The following is a 14002-nucleotide window of genomic DNA, read 5'->3' on the forward strand; positions in this document are numbered from 1 at the left end:
CAGTCTTCCTTCCTTTTATTTACGTTCTATCTCCTGCATTACAGACAGTCTCTTCCTGTCAAAGGGGCTTTACAAAGTGCATGACTGATTTTTAAATATTTGTTGAGTGCTGATGCGCCTCACAGTTGTCGCGTTACCAGGATACTATTTCTGTGAACTTCCTATAACTACGTTATACTGTAGCCAGTATTCTGGTAGGCGAACTGTATAAATGACCTTAAAGCAATGTAGATACTGTTCAGCAATTAAACACTTAATTCACACCTCGCTTAATGCTGTGAGCGCAACGAAAGATTGATTTACGAGCCGTAGCAAGAATGTACTGAGTCCAGATCACCACATTGTTGTTCAAAGTTAAAGATAAAAAATATATCAGATGCGGATAACTTTTCAAAGTCCACAAACTTACGCTGAAATTTTTCAACTCTCCAAACACGATGCTTCAGTTTAAAGATAAAGTCTCAGTCGTACACAGAAATTTGCCAAGTCTAGCGTAGCTTTGCTGTTCAGAGTTAAAGTCCGCAATCACAACTAATCATCTCTAAGAGCCCTAATTTCGTTAGAGATTCCGCAAGTCCGAAGAATTGTAACCCAAAGAATGTGAAACACCTTAATGGCCACTGACTCGTAGCATGTTCATTAACGATGGCGAACAGCTAACTGACGTAGAACAGCATGGCCGCGGGCCTTATACAGGCTCAAGCTATCATTGCTAAATTCTACAAATTTACATAAACTGTACAAATTACTATACAAACTACGCATCTAAAAACTGTATATGGCTTGAGATGACTCTTTGAGCTGTTAAACATAGTAGTTTCCTTGTGTTTTCCTTAGAAAGTGTAGCATAATATCTTTCAATGGTTGCACATAAATTTTATAAAGAATAAAAATAATATTATTCTTACTACTTTTGTAAGTTTTATGCATTAATTAGGATTAAAATCTCACCATCTTTCCCATAGTGTTATGAGTTTTTAGCCAGGGTCCTTGGTTTTTTGTTTATTTGCATTTTTTGAGGAAAACTGTCAACATTAGCATTTTTTACTATTATGTCTTCTAAGCCTCTAAAGATACTGGTTGTAGTATATTATCTAATACTGCCATTACGTTCACTGGTTTACAATTTATTTTATACTAAAACACGTTTTTTTCAACTTTCAGAATCAACATTCGGGCCAATCATTAAAATTTTACTGCTTTAATAGAATTTCTGAAGCTGTTTTCCGACAGTCCCATTCAAGGACTGTTAGTTGACACTTATGCTGAGTAAAAGACACCACTGTGGCCCTATGTTTACTTTATTTCAAAAGGCGCACCTGTTTCGTTCCGTTAGTTGCATCATCAGGGGAAGTTCTAAATAGAAAGAAACCTTGAAATAGTACCAGGAAGTGACTACTTCGAACAAAAATATCGTCAGATCATTGCCAAAAGTGGATGAATACAAGTAACACAAAATGTGGCAATGACCAGTCGTCACAGTTACAACATGATACTGGAGTACAACTGAAATTAAACTTTCCCCTCGATTCCTAGAATTCTATTTTTTAGAATAGAGTGAAATTTTAGAAATCAGGGAAAAATTTAATATCAACTGTACTCCAGCATCATGCTTTAGTTGTAAGTATCGGTCATTGTCGCAATTTATATTACTTGTATTCAGCCACTTTTGACAATGGTCTGAAGACCTTTCTATACAAGGTTGTCATTTCTTGGTATTATTTCACAGTTCCTTCTATTCAGAACTTCACTTGCTGAAGTAACAGCAACAGCTACTTGACTACTCTGCTATTCAGAATAAAGTGCCTGGCAGAGGGTTCAATGAACGACCTTCAAGCTGTCTCTCTTCCGTTCCATTCTCGAACGGCGTGCGGGAAAAACGAGCACATAAACTTTTCTGTGCGAGCCCTGATTTCTCTTATTTTATCGTTACGATCATTTTTTCCTATGTAGGTGGGTGCCAACAGAATGTTTTCGCACTCGGAAGAGAAAACTGGTGACTGAAATTTCATGAGAAGATCCCGTCGCAACGAAAAACGCCTCTGTTTTAGTGATTGCCACTCCAGTTCACGTATCATGTTTGTGGCACTATCCCCCTTACTTCGCGATGATACAAAACGAGCTGCCCTTCTTTGTAATTTTTCGATGTCATCCGTCATCTGATGCTGATCCCACGCCGCACAGTAGTACTCCAGAATAAGGCGGACAAGCGTGGTGTAAGCAGTCTCTTTAGTAGATCTGTTGCACTTTCTGAGTTTTGTAAATGAATCGCAGTCTTTGGTATGCTTTACCCACAACATTATCTATGTTATCGTTCCAGTTTAGGGTATTTGTAATCCCTAAGTATTTAGTTGAATTTAAAGCCTTCAGATTTGTGTGACTTATCGCGTAATCGAAATTTAGCCGATATCTTTTGGTACTCATGTGAGTAACTTCACACCTTTCTTTATTTAGCGTCAATTGCCACTTTTCGCACCATACAGATATCTTATCTAAATCATTTTGCAATTCGTTTTGTTCATCTGATGATTTTACAAGACTGTAAATGACAGCATCATCTGCAAACAATTTAAGACGGTTACTGAGATCTTCTCCTATAGATCAGGAACAACAGAGGGCCTATAACACTTCCTTGGGGAATGCCGGGTATTACTTCTGTTTTCCGTCTATTACTACGAGCTGTGACCTTTCTGATAGGAAATCACGAATGCAGTCGCACACAGTTTTGTTAGAAGACGCTTGTGAGGAACGGTGTCGAAAGCCTTCTGGAAATCAAAAAATATGGAATCAATTTGACATCCCCTGTCGATAGCACTCATTACTTCATGGGCGTAAAGAGTTGGTTGTGTTTCGCAAGAACGATATTTTCTGAATCCGTGCTATGTGTCAATAAATCGTTTTCTTCGAGGTACTTCATAATGTTCGAATACAATATATGTTCCAAAACCCTAATGCAAACCGAAGTTAGTGATATGGGCCTGTAATTCAACGGATTACTCCTGCTTCCATTTTTGGGTATTGGTGTAACTAACGTTACGAAACCAGTCATGTTTTTTAATGAAATTGATCATATTGCTATGACGGTGTTTTTCGTTAACATGAAATTTTTTAGTTGTGAATGACCGTTAAATAAACTTTTGAGTTTACTATTACTTCATTAACATCGCCTTAGACGCTTTATATCTTACAATGACAATACCTAAAGGACTGTTTATATCTACTTAGTGATTGTGCAGATATCCTCTGACGGCTTCGTTTCTCTTTCATATGACGTAACTGTGAATCCTTTAATAGTGTGAATTTTGCTTTTGCGGCAGCTGTGAAATAAATAGCGATCTCCGAGTCTTCCCCATCGTGGCACCCTCGTTCTACGCGCGGGCAAGCAGCGGCAACACTGGAGGGCCAGTTAAGTTACACAGAAAGAGCGGTCAACACCGATGTAACTGCAGCCGAGTTCGTCTAAAATGCGACGGAACGTATGAACGGGCAACGGCAGAATGCAAAGATCACTGTTGTACTTGTGTCACTGAGATAAAACATAAGATCGAATTGCGGAAAATGGGCTAGTAAACGTTTTTTCATCCATTAGGTGGTTACTAGATCAATAAAACAATTCATTACAGCTGTTTCTGCTGGTAGTAAATGAAGTTCTTGCAGTGACTAAAATACTACACACTGGAACAAAAAAACTACGCAGTACGAAGGAATTACACTACTGGCCATTAAAATTGCTACACCACGAAGATGACGTATTACAGACGCGACATTTAACCGACAGGAAGAAGATACTGTGATATGCAAATGATTAGCTTTTCAGAGCATTCACACAAGGTTGGTGCCGGTGGCGACACCTACAACGTGCTGACATGAGGAAAGTTTCCAACCGATTACTCATACAGAAACAGCAGTTGACCGCCGTTGCCTGGTGAAACGTTGTTGTGATGCTTCGTGTAAGGAGGAGAAATGCGTACCATCACGTTTCCGACTTTGATAAAGGTCGGAATTGTAGCCTATCGCGAGTGCGGTTTATCGTATCGCGACATTACTGCTCGTGTTGGTCGAGATCCACTGACTGTTAGCAGAATATGGAATCGGTGGGTTCAGGAGGGTAATACGGAACGCCGTGCTGGATCCCAACGGCCTCGTATTACTAGCGGTCGAGATGACAGGCATCTTATCCGCATGGCTGTAACGCATCGTGCAGCCACGTCTCGATCCCTGAGTCAACAGACCGGGACGTTTGCAAGACAACTATCTGCACGAACAGTTCGACGACGTTTGCAGCAGCATGGACTATCAGCTCGGAGATCATGGCTACGGTTACCCTTGACGCTGCATCACAGGCAGGAGCGTCTGCGATGGTGTACTCAACGACGAACCTGGGTGCAAGAATGGCAAAACGTCATTTTTTCGATTGAATCCAGGTTCTGTTTACAGCATCACGATGGTCGCATCCGTGTTTGGCGACATCGCGGTGAACGCGTGTATTCGTCATCGCCATACTGGCGTATCACCCGGCGTGATGGTATAGGGTGCCATTGGTTACACGTCTCGGTCATTTCTTGTTCGCATTGACGGCACTTTCAACAGTGGACGTTACATTTCAGATGTCTTACGACCCGTGGCTCTACCCTTCATTCGATCTCTGTGAAACCCTACATTTCACCAGGATAATGCACGACCGCTTGTTTGTAAGTCATGTACGGGCCCTTCTGGATACAGAAAATGTTCGACTGCTGCACTGGCCAGCACATTCTCCAGATCTCTCACCAATTGAAAACGTCTGGTCAATGCTGGCCGAGCAACTGGCTCGTCACAATATGCCAGTCACTACTCTTGATGAACTGTGGTATCGTGTTGAAGCTGCATGGGGAGTTGTACTTGTACACGCCATCCAAGCTCTGTTTGACTCAATGCCCAGGCGTATTAAGGCCGTTATTACGGCCAGAGGTGGTTGTTCTGGGTACTGATTTCTTATGATCTATGCACCCAAACTGCGTGAAATGGCAAGTCGGTAGATGTAATGTTCATGTACAGACAAACAGCTGATTACAATTACAGAAAAAATGGATAATTTATACGAGAGAAAAATGTTTCCGAACTGAGCAAGCCAATAATGCGTTGGTCCACCTTCGGCCCTTATGCAAACAATTATTGGACTTGACATTGATTGTTGGAGTTGTTAGAGTTGTTCCTGAAGGATGTCGTGGCAAATTCTGTTCAATTGGCGCGTTAAATCATTGAAATCCGGTGCTGGTTGGTAGCCCCTGCCCATAATGCCCAAATCTTTCTAAAATATTATGAGATCCGGAGACCTTTCTGGGTAAGGTATGGTGTTGCCAAGCACGTAGTGAAGCAGTATAAACTCTCAACGTGTGTGGGCGCGTATTATCTTGGTGAACGTAAACCCAGAATGGTTTGTCATGAAGGTCCAGAAAACGGCTCATAGAATATCGTTGACTAATTGGTATGCTATAAGGGTCCAGCGGATAAGAACCAAAGGAATCCTACTATAAAAATAAATAGGACCCCAGACCAAGATTCCTAGTTGTGCCCCTAATGGAGGGCGTTAGTGAAGTTAGTAGCCCGCCGCTACCCGTGGCGTCTCTTGTCATGTCTTCAGCCTAGAATCTCATTGACTGGAGTAGAATTGTCTTCAGTGATGAGTCCTCCTTCGTACGGAGCCCCGACGACTAATGAAGACGTGTCTGGAGAGGCCTTGGACATAGGTGGGATACCAACCTCATTTGTCTCTCACCATGCGGCCCGACAATTAGGAGTGATGGTCTTGGGTGCCACTTCTTTTCATACCAGGACCCCTTTGGTTGCTATCAGCAACACCCTTACAGCACAGCACTACATCGACGATATTCAGTTTGCCCTTTGTTGGTAAGGTGGGCGCCAGTTTGAGATTCATTGGGAGAGTCCTTAGAAAATATAGCCCACCAACAAAGAAGGTGGCTTACAAAACACTAATTAGACCTATACTTGAGTATTGCTCATCGATGTGGGATCCGTACCAGGTCGGGTTGACGGAGGAGATAGAGAAGATCCAAAGAAGAGCGGCGCGTTTCGTCACAGGGTTATTTGGTAAGCGTGATAGCGTTACGGAGATGTTTAGCAAACTCAAGTGGAAGACTCTGCAAGAGAGGCGCTCTGCATCGCGGTGTAGCTTGCTGTCCAGGTTTCGAGAGGGTGTGTTTCTGGATGAGGTATCGAATATATTGCTTCCCCCTACTTATACCTCCCGAGGAGATCACGGATGTAAAATTAGAGAGATTCGAGCGCGCACGGAGGTTTCCCGGCAGTCGTTCTTCCTGCGAACGATACGCGACTGGAACAGGAAAGGGAGGTAATGACAGTGGCACTTAAAGTGCCCGCTGCCACACACCGTTGGATGGCTTGCGGAGTATAAATGTAGATGTAGATGTCTTCACTTCATGGCAAGCCATCCTGAGCTAACATTTCAATAAGATAAAGCCCGCCCGCGCAGGGTGAGAGTTTCTACTCGAAGTGGAGAAGGATAGGGGGAGCAGGGACGTTGAGGGGTAGGCCAGTAACCGAATCACCAAATGTACCCAAGGCAGTATAATTCTTGTACGAAGACGACCATGTAGAAAACTCTCATTTCGTTTATTGCTCATAATTGTTTATGGGAGAGGAACGCATACCACGGTGAGAAAGTACGCAGGTGATGTGCGTAACCTACTACGCATTTGTTTAGATAGTGTGAGGAAATTTCGAATTAGTAAACAAATTCTAGTTGAAGCAGGATACTACGCATCACGTTTACTTCTAAACTTGAGTAACCATATGTTCCAGGATCTAAGTCGGCTGGTTAGGTTTTTGTGTTGGTAACGCCACGTAGCGCTCTGTATGAATATCACTGACTGTGCTGTGTGCAGTCTGTGGCTGGTTGGCATTGTTGGAATATTCGCTATTGTAGTGTTGGGCAGTTGGATGTGAACAGCGCGTAGCGTTGGGCAGTTGGAGGTGAGCCGCCAGCAGTGGCAGTGAAGAGAGAGATGCCAGAGTCTTGAGAGGTTGCTATAAGAGGACGATCTGGACGTGTGTCCGCCAGAAAAAGGAAATCTGTAAGGACGGATGTCATGAATTGATAGATATAATGGTGCCTCTTAGCACTATGGGACTTAACATCTGAGGACATCAGTCCCCTAGAACTTAGAACTACTTAAATCTGACTAACCTAAGGACATCACACACATCCATGCCCGTGGCAGGATTCGAACCTGCAACCGTAGCGTTCGCGCGGTTCGAGACTGAAGCGCCTAGGACCTCTCGGCCACACCGGCCAGTGCTGACTTTTGAACACTATTAAGGTAAATACATTGTTTGTTCTCTATCAAAAGCTTTCATTTGATAACTATGCCTATCAATAGTTAGTGCCTTCAGTAGTTAGAATCTTTTATTTACCTGGCGGTACTGGCGCTCGCTGTATTGCGGTAGTTCGAGTAACGAAGATTTTTGTGAGGTGATTCATGAAAGGTATTCAGGGCCATTCTTTTGTAGGGATTATTGAAAGTCAGACTGCGTTGCGCTAAAAATATTGTGTGTCAGTTTAGAGATGATCAGAATAAGTAAAGAAAAAACTATCTGAGTACGTCGAGTTTTGAACAGCTATTCGAAAATCAGATAATGTAGAAGTTTTCCAGCACGGTCATTCATAATTTTTCAAAGAGGACGTTTCAAGGATAAGGGACACGATCCATATTTTCACTTACCAGAAACCTCGTTCTGATGACTTGAATTGTGGAACAGTAAGAGTGTTACAGAAAACGTGTCAAATTTTGCGTTCCGCCTCTGCAAATCTTCTCCAGAAAATGCGAAATGTTTCGCGTAGTCAGGGTTGAAACGCACGAGGCGCCTAGTTTCTCGACCACAGCCACACATCCTGGAAATTTAATCGTCCAACTTTTCACACGCGTCATAATGTGTAGAGGCGTTACCGTGAAAATACGATTAAAAAGAAAAGCGGTGCACTTGAGCGAAATGGCGCTTTCGTCCGCAGGGATATAATGCGCCTCGACGTGCAGGAGGTTCGGTACTAGAGCAGAACTAGTGGCGGAGCGCGCTCCCCTGGCAAAGTGGCCGCAATTACCGGCGATGACTTTACGCGACTGGCCGAGCGACGATTCCCAATTACGGCTGCCTGCCTGCCGGCTGCCCGCTGCTCCACAAGGCACTGTGCACGCGAGACAGCTGGCCACCTGTTGCGACACGGGCAGGCCTCGGGCGAGGCGAGGCGCGGAGCAGAGCGCATCCATGCGTCGAGGCAACGTCTCGAGTAGGACTCCAAAAGTGATGAGCACACTTCGTAGCGTATGTATTCCGTCTTGTAGAAACACATACCCGTTACAAAGTACTCGTTAATGTTACTTTTTCTACGAAGTCTCATTACAAATATTATTATTATCAGTTGCAACGCTTCCAGAGTGGAAGACGTTATGTAAAGGTGGTTCATTTTCTGTTCTTCTTCTTCTTATGGTTTTTTTTATTTGCCCACCAGTTTTTCGTTGTTTGTGAGAATTTAGCTCTTCTTTCTTCGCTCCATTTTGTTCCGCTTCTTCGGGATTTTGTCTCTGGTTTAACCACCCATTTTTCTACTTTTATTCTAAAATTGTTCCTTACACCTATTTACTCTTTAGTGATTTTGGCTAATTCCAAATCTTTTTTAACATTTAGCATCCATTCTCCGAGGGAATCTACGATTTTACTATTCTTTTTGTTAGTCTGTGTTCGGGAAGCCTCATTATGTGGCCATAGAATTTGTGGCGTCTTTTCCTCATGTCTGTGTCTATGTTAGAATATTCTTGAATTTTGGACTTTTTCTGTAGTCTACCGTGTGATCAAAAAGTCAGTATAAATTTGAAAACTGAATAAATCATGGAATAATGTAGATAGAGAGGTACAAATTGACACACATGCTTGGAATGACATGAGGTTTTATTAGAACCAAAAAAATACAAAAGTTCAAAAAATGTCCGACAGATGGCGCTTCATCTGATCAGAATATCAATAATTAGCATAACAAAGTAAGACAAAGCAAAGATGATGTTCTATACAGGAAATGCTCAATATGTCCACCATCATTCCTCAACAATAGCTGTAGTCGAGGAATAATGTTGTGAACAGCACTGTAAAGCATGTCCGGAGTTATGGTGAGGCACTGGCGTCGGATGTTGTCTTTCAGCATCCCTAGAGATATCGGTCGATCACGATACATTTGCGACTTTAGGTAACCCCAAAGCCAATAAGGTCTGTGAGGTCTGTGGACCTGGGAGGCCAAGCATGACGAAAGTGGCGGCTGAGCACACGATCATCACCAAACGACGCGCGAAAGAGATCTTATGGGGTGGAGCGCCATCTTGCATAAACATCGTACGTTCCAGCAGGTGTTTATCAGCCAGGCTGGGGATGATGCGATTCTGTAACATATCGGCGTACCTCTCACCCGTCACGGTAGCGCTTACAAAACCAGAATCACGCATTTCCTCGAAGAAAAAAGGCCCGATAACGGTAGATGTGGTAAATCCAACACATACCGTGACTTTCTCGTCGTGCAATGGGGTTTCCACGACAGTTCTGGGATTTTCCGTAGCCCAAATTCTGCAGTTTTGGGCGTTGACAGACCCTCGGAGCGTGAAATAAGCTTCGTCGGTCCACAACACGTTACTCAACCAATCGTCGTCTTCCGCCATCTTCTGAAACGCCCACATCGCAAATGCCCTCCGCTTCACTAAATCGCCAGGTAACAGTTCATGATGCCGATGGATTTTGTACGGATAGCATCGGAGGGTACGCCAACCAAACAGTAGTGTATGGAATGCCGGTGCGAAGTGCGACTGCACGAAGGCTGACTTCCCCGTGCATAGACGAACCCGCTACAGTCTCCATTTCTCCCTGAACTGTATCAGCAGCATTACACCTTGTGCTCGGTCTGCCACTACGGGGTCTATCGTCTAAACAACCCGTGGCTTCGAACTTCGAAATCATTCTTGCCACAGCTGCATTTGTCAACGGACCTTTACCCGTTCGAATCCCCTTCCTCTGGCGATAGGATCGTAACGCTGAACCAGCACATTCCCCATTCTGATAATACAGTTTCACTAAAAGAACCTTTTCAGGTAACGTCAACATGTTGCGACTGCTGGCGCATCTGATTCTCTCTCTCATTACAGCTCCTTTTATACACGATTGTCATGCGCAGTCACTGACGTTTTGCTGTCCAGCGCCATCTGTCGGATATTTTGTGAACTTTGTTGTCTTTTGGTTCTAATAAAACCTCATGTCATTCCAAGCATGTGTGTCAATTTTTACCTCTCTATCTACATTATTCCGTGGTTTATTAAGTTTTCAAATTTATACTGATTTTTTGATCACCCGGTACATTATTATTATTAGTCGCAACGCTCCCAGAGTGGAAGACGCTATGTAAAGATGGTTCATTTTCGGTTCTTCTTGTTCTTATGGTTCTTTTTATTTGCCCACCAGTTTTTCATTGTTTATGAGAATTTAGCTATTTTTTTTCTTCGCTCCATTTTGTTCCGGTTCTTCGGGTTTTTGTCTCTGGTTTAACCTCCCATTTTTCTACTTTTATTCTAAAATTGTTTCTTACACCTACTTATTCTTTGCTGATTTTGGCTAATTCCAAATCTTTTTTAACATTTTGCATCCATTCTCCTCCATTAGCGAGGGAATCTACGATTTTACTATTCTTTTTGTTAGTCTGTGTTCGGGTAGCCTCATTATGTGGCCCAACCAACCGACATGGAGCATGGCGTTTCAAGACACGCCGAGATACGTCCTCTATTCTATTTTGTAGTTCATTTGGTAGTTTGACGTGTAAATGTGAGCAGAGACAATTCTTGTCATCTTAACTTTAGGACATGATTTTTAGCGAACTTATTAATCAAAGTTTAAGGGCTGGCACTCGCCATGCAACTCACGGAGGCTAATTTGTTTCTATTCAGTTGTATTGATCACCCGTTCTCTAGATAACATTGTGTAGTTTATGTCTCAGAATACTGTCTGCCGTTGATGTGTGTTGTGTTACAGATAATTGGCAGCGGTCGATGCGAGCATGCTGAGAGCAGATCACCACGGGGGCAGAGAGATATTTAAGGCCCTGTTCTCTTCTTCACATCTTGGGTTATGTTGTCACCGTTGCGCGATTCCATCTTTCCCGTGGAGAATTATAGCATCTGACGTTCAATTTCAGTGCAAAGTTGAGTACATTTCTATGTCATTTCCTGTCTCGTGGATCTCTCGTTCTGATTTGAATCCTTGGTCTCCTCGTGTCACGCTAATTCGCACGCAAAAATGAAGCAACCTTATTTTAGAGGTATTGTCATATGGTCATGTTCTAGTTGTAATCATTCTAAGAATATTGTTGATTAATCAACTGAGTAAGTAAATTTGAAGATTGGTTTGGTCAAAATTAAAGTATCTCCTTAATTGTTTTAGTCATTTGTATACAGTTTTGTTTAGGAAAGTTGGGTAGCCAAACCTTAGAAGATATGTGTTCTTACCCTTAATCTGTTCCTCAGTTGATTGGAAGTAATGAGAGTTCTGATGGGAATTGTATGGACATTTGTACTATTTAAGTAAAGCTTTAACTGAGTGTATTCACCTAGTCATATTCAAATTTCAAGTTTTATGGGTCTTGTTCCGGTTAAAGAAATTTACTTGTTATTTGTCCAAGTGATCTGGCCTTGTAAGGTAGTCTCCTGTATTATTGCGATTGTGATTTTATAATGCTCTTGATTGTAATAAAATACGTAGCAACTGAAACGGATTGCTATTGTGATTTTGGTGTGTCATTACCATTACACATTTCTCTGACCATATATTTTTTTCCAGCTTCTTGATCCTGCGATGTTGATTGAACCGTGAGTGCTGAATCCAAATTTTTGCATGAGAACTTTGTAGAAGACATCAGAGTTATGACAGTTTAGGTTTTACTTTGAAGTGCTTTGTTTAAATCATTTAGCTTAGCGGTCACACCACTTACAAATGCCAGCTCCAACAAGCAGCTCAAATCATACATTTATGGGTAATCTTACTCTCTTTGAGACACCGAAGATTAAAATTTTAATCGGCGGCACAAGTTCTCGAAATCCGTTTAGAACCACACCTCTACTCAGCCATCGAACTTCGGTGTGCAATGGCAGGGCTCCATACCGGCTATCCAGTTCTCCTGACAGCGCTCTAAATCTCCCTTCTCTGTAGTGACTGCTAGCGAACTCAATTCACAGTTTTTATGAAAATACTCGTAACATGGGCCATTTTCAAAAATATGACCACGAGTAACTGCTGATGCACTATACAATGATAACTAATGAAAGGAGGGAAAGATTGTCGTTTGCACACGGGTAACAAATCCTTTGTGTTTACCTACCACACAAGGCGCTACATCAGTAGTAACATGTGAATGTATCTGAATTGGCAAATCATTTTGAAAAAAGAAGGAACTGTATGCACTGCAAAAATATTCTTCTTGAGTAGTTTCTTCGAAAGTCAAATTTCCAAGCAAGTCTTCTTTTACATTGCAATCCGAAAATATCTTCTTACAAAAATCAGAAACTGAGGTGGAAAGCAGGCTTTAGAAGAAACGACTGCTGTAACTGTAGTTTACTTTAAAGGTTTGAAGGTTTCTTCTTCCTCAACCCTCTACCAACAACAGCATCCAATCCGAAGTCTTTGCAACTGTTCTAGAAAGGCGTTCCGAATTTCGCTTTTTCTGGCTAAAGCAGCATTACAAACAAACATTTCCCTTTTTCTGGCTAAAGCAGCATTACAAACAAACATATACACGTATCTTTATGCAACGCCACGAAAAACTACTCTTCCTACGCACTATAGAAGTGATATGTTTTCTGTGTGTTTAGCTCCACTTATGTTTTACAACGTTAAGAACAGCCCATTTAAACAGACCCCGGACAAAGGTGTTGTAAGATCGACTCGTAAAGCCATGGCGATCGACTGGTCTGTCGCGATCGATGGGTTGAGCACACCTGCTCTAGAGTACAGACAGGTTAATTGTGCTTTTTTACGGTAGTGTCCGCTCAGAAATATTCAAATCCGGCCTGTCGGGTTTTTGTTAGGATCTGTATGTAGCGATGAAGTAGAGAAAGCCCGTTACAAGCTAACGTCTAAACGCGAGGAATAAGTGCGTAACCTAACATATATACATATATTTCGCAAGCCAACATACGGTGCGTGGCGGGGGGTATCCTGCACCACTACCAGCTACTAGTCGTTGCCTTTCCTGTCCTACTCGTAAACCGAGCGAGGGGAAAAGGACTTTATGTATGCCTCCGTATGAGCCCTAATTTAGCGAATCTTATCTTCGTAGTCCTTACGCGAAATGTATGTTGGCAGTAGAATCGTTCTTCACCTAGCTTTAAATGCCATTTCTCTTAATTTTCTCAATACTGTTACTCGAGAAGAACGTCGCCTTCCTTCCAGGGATTCCCATTCGAGTTCCCGAAGCATCTCCGTAACACTTACGCCTTGTTCGAACCTACCGATAACAAAATCTAGCAGCCCGCCTCTGAATTTCTTCGAAGTTTTCCTTCAAACTGACCTGGTAAGGATCCCAAACACTTGAGCAGTACTCAAGTATAGGTCGCACCGTCGTCCTATAAGCGGTCTCTTTTACAGATGAACTGATATTTCCTAAAATTCTCCCAATAAACCTAAGTCGATCATTCGGCTTCCCTACCACAGTTCTCGCATGCTCGTTCCATTTCATACCTTCATACCGCTTTTCTAGGTTATGCCCAGATATTTAAACGACTTGACTGTGTCAAGTAGGACAGTAGTAACACTGTAACCAAATATTACAGGTTTGTTCTTCCTCCTCATCCTCATTAACTTACATTTTTACATATTTAGAGCTAGCTGCCATTCATCACACCAAATAGAAATTTTTTCTGAGTCGTATCTTCCTACAGTCACTCAACTTCGACACCTTACCGCA

This window comes from Schistocerca americana, chromosome 8 (genome assembly GCF_021461395.2).
Source record: "Schistocerca americana isolate TAMUIC-IGC-003095 chromosome 8, iqSchAmer2.1, whole genome shotgun sequence".
Taxonomy (NCBI): Eukaryota; Metazoa; Arthropoda; class Insecta; order Orthoptera; family Acrididae; genus Schistocerca; species Schistocerca americana.